The following is a 4,260-nucleotide window of genomic DNA, read 5'->3' as shown; positions in this document are numbered from 1 at the left end:
TGTTAAAGGTAAAACTACACAATGGGCTAGCTATGCTGTGCCTACCACGTGTATTGAAACTCGGTTTTAACGGTGTAAGTCCTCAGATTTGCCGTTGAAACAATATGTGAGGGGGGGGGATAGTTTTTGATTCAAATGTTACTACTATATTGCTTCTTTTATTTTTACTAGTGAATGAAATAATTAATATCAAGCTTATAAAATTTATTATTATTTAAACGCTGCATAGCTGAATATGGTAACAGAAATAAGTAATAATTTTCAAAATCATTGTTTTACTTAAAATAAGTCAAATGCTCTCTAGCGAGCCTACGTATCGCCCAATTATTGCCATTGGAGAATGGGTTTTTATCTGCAGAGCAAGTTTTATTCGTTTTACTTTCACAGCTTAATTACATATCGACATTAGTGTAGTCATGGAAGTTTTGGATAATTTCTTCTCACTGTTCTTGTTCATTTTTTTCTGTTCAAATTTAAAATTAGTGAAGTTAGGTCCAGAGGCAGAATATTGCGATTCAGATTTGAAAGGTGCATGTAAAACGCAAAGTCAAATATTTTCAAAAACTTACTCGCCAGATGAAAATTCAGATTTTCGTGAGAAAATTTATGTTGTAAGCAGCAATACATCTCCTAATGAAGTAGAAAATGAAAAGCAGTTAAGAGATGAAGAACCTAAACATATTTATCACCCAGAAAAAAGGTTGAAAATGCAAATGATATAATTATAAGTATCATTTTACTTTAATTGTTTCAAGCATATACATGACTGATATTAATAACTTAAGTTATAATACAAGTGTTACTGTTAGTATTACTGTATTATTCTTTTTCTGGTATTTGAAATGGATATACAAGATAAATTGAGAAACGCAGCATAAGTAGATATAAGAAATATTTTATTTGCAGTGTGAAACTTAAATATAATTAATGATAGAGTAGAGGAAGAATGAAACAAAAATGTATTAGTTTAAATTTAATACCAATGCAAATATTTTAATTTTACATGGATGAGTTAGGACTGTGTCTTTTTCACCCTTTATCATAATTTAAGAAGCCTTTTTTAAACTTAACACTAAAAGTAACATTTTTATTAATTATATATAGTTTATTGAATTTACTTACTTTTAATATAATTAGTGTCTTTTTAATTTTAGTTAATATAATGTTTAGTAGCAAGACTGATCAACACAAATTTAAATAAACAAAAACAAGAAATGACAAAAGTAACTCCCTAAGTTCCATTAATTTATTGAAGTTACTTTTAATATAATTAGTGTCTTTTTAATTTTAGTTAATATAATAATTTAATGTTTTAACTTTTAACATTTTCAACATATTTGTTTATAGTGTGCAGAGAACACTAACAGTGTTCACTTTTTTACTTAAAATCTTAATTTATTTTGAATATCTACATAAAACAGTCTCAAAGTTTCTAAAATGAGAAGTATGTCTCTAAGAGTTCTATGACATTAAAATTAAACAATTTTTCCCTTACTGTTTAATCTAAAACATTTTTTTCTGATATTAAAAAAAATTAACATTTTATTTTTCCTTAAACATAAAAAGGTAAGGAAAATATATTAGTAGACCTAAAAATAGTCTGGCATTGCCTAATCAGTAGTACAGATAATTGTTAAATGGGTAAGAACATTAGTATCAGGGCACTTGTGTGAACCAAAAGTCCTGGTTTCAAGCCCCATTCTGATTTGGTGAGATGCCATTGAATTGTTACGACTGTGAGCAATGGCACCATTTTAGACGTGTATTTTCTAAGGATTTACCCTTGATGTTGGACGGTGTCATTGGCAATGGTGACACTGTTCAACTTGATAGTTTTTTAGCTTTTGCAGGCCCTTGGCTTTTTTTACTTCTATTTAGATTTTTACCTCATTTTTGGACATTGTTTAGCTTTTAACTTGATTACTTTTTACTGTATTTTATTTGCAGATTTTTTACTGGTTGTTTGGTGCAGATAGCCTTGATGCTTTGCACCATAAAACACCAGACAACCAACCAGCCATTGAGTTTGTCCTTGCTATTAGTTAAGTGAAATAAGCAGTACAATGAAAAAATAATAATTAGAATAAAAAAAGTGGAGCTATCATTGTCGTTTTTGGACTGTTAGTTTTATTTCCGAGAAAATTTAGTATGCCAGAATTGAGCTTGGTAAATACTAAATCATCATATAATTACAGACACGTCCACTAAAATGTGAATTGAGCTAGAATGCACAACAACTTGTAAATACACATTAGGTTAAGAATATTATTTTTATGAATTTATTAAGACCTAGTGACTGTACTTACAGCTTAAGATATGGTAAAAAATATTTCCAGTATTATGTGAGTGTGTGATTATTTGTGGAGAGGGTAAAAACATGTTTTTAACTCTCATTTAGCCATGTGAGGTCATTATGACTCCATGCAATTTTGTTAATTAATTATTGTGTGATAAATGGCACTTTACTTAGCCCTGCCCATAGTAGCTTCCTTAATTGTGTGTGTGTGTGTGTGTCCATGTTGCAGTCTTCATCGATATTCTGGAGTTGTAGGTGATCAGTACAGTGAAACAATAATATTCCTTGTCTTGTATTCAATGTTTCTGTAGATGTTACCCAAAATCCCATTATCCTTATTGCTGACTATGATACACTGTTTAGATGACTTAAGTGATTTTTTTTATCACAACACCAAGATATTTTTCTTCAGCCACGGTATTTAATGTATTCCCATTTAAATTGTAACAATAATTTGATCTGTGAAAACCTACATGCATCACCTTACATTTAGGATAGTTAAACATCATCTGCCATGTACTGGGCCAATGTATCAAATGATCTAAATCTTCCTGTATGTCTGCAGCATCTTTGATACAGTTAACCACTCCAAAAATCTTAATGTCATCTGTAAACTTCAAAATTTTATTAGTCATTCCCGAGTCAATATCATTAATATAAATCACAAACAGCAGAGGACCCAGCACAGAGCTCTGAGACACACAACTTGTAACTGTTATCCAGTCAGATCTAACTCCATATACTACTACTTTCTGCTTTCTACTCTCCAGCCAATTTTCTATCCAATTTTATAACATTTCTCCCACACCCACAAATTAAGTTTTTTTTGGAAAAAGTCTCTTGTGAGGCACGTTATCAAACGCTTTCTAAAAAATCAAGGTAAACCAAATCCACAGTATTTCCTTCATCAACTATTGCAGTAACACCCTCAAAGAATGTCAGAAGATTTATTAAACAAGACTTTGCCTAATTGAAACTATGTTGGCTCTTTGACACTATATCATACTGCTTTAAGTGACAATGCAATGCATCTTTAATCACACTCTTCAAAACCTTTCCAACTACTGATATAAGAATAACTGGTCTATAATTGCCTGGATAATGTTGACCAAGAAGTAAAATTTTTCTTTTTAATAATGAATTTTATTGTTCAGTATGGCATCCATTTTGAACAAGTTGTACATCTTAATTTTTTGATATACCTATTCACAAATTTTCTCAAGGTTATTGTGTATTACTCCTCACCCATTTAATATGGTAAGTACTTTGTTTTTCAATGCTTACATTTTTGTTGTAGAGTAGTGAACTATTGGTTTTTGAAGTTAGCCATATTGATCTGGTGATCTTTTCAGTTCTGTTTTTATTTATGTTCAGATTCTTAAGTGCCATTTGGTATGGGAAGAGTAGATCTAAGTTATTCTTTCCCTAATGGTTCTTACTGATGGTCTCATTTCAAAATCTGTTTTTTAATGCTAGCTTCCATAAAGTGTGTCAACTTCATTTTCCAGATCTCTAGTAGGCCTAGAGTTATTTTTCACTACAGTTACTGCTCTCTTTTCGTCAGTTGAACTGGGTTAACACCATTGTTGGAACATGTTAGCACCTATCAGTAATGGATATCATTTATGTGGATTAATCAGTACATTATCTGGAGTCCTGGCTTAGACTCTTATAACTTATTATTCTTCACCAGTGTATCAGACCCACTTATCCTACTTGGAGTTGGAGGTTGGTTTATCAAGTTGACACCTGTTGTAGGAGACATCAACAATTGACTTTATTTCTCTACCTAGAGATCCAATACATTAATTTCACTAACATATTTTAGCTTGAGAATACATTTTTTTAAAGTTGACTATAATTCTGTAACTTTAAACTGAAGTCTTTATCTGTTTTTAGTAATTGGAAGTTATTATAAAAAATCTGGATGGTTAAACCTAATAAATCCAAAACTTATATCTGAT

The sequence above is a fragment of the Limulus polyphemus genome, unplaced genomic scaffold (genome assembly GCF_000517525.1).
Source record: "Limulus polyphemus unplaced genomic scaffold, Limulus_polyphemus-2.1.2 Scaffold204, whole genome shotgun sequence".
Classification (NCBI taxonomy): domain Eukaryota; kingdom Metazoa; phylum Arthropoda; class Merostomata; order Xiphosura; family Limulidae; genus Limulus; species Limulus polyphemus.
Note: the sequence above shows the minus strand (reverse complement) of the source record.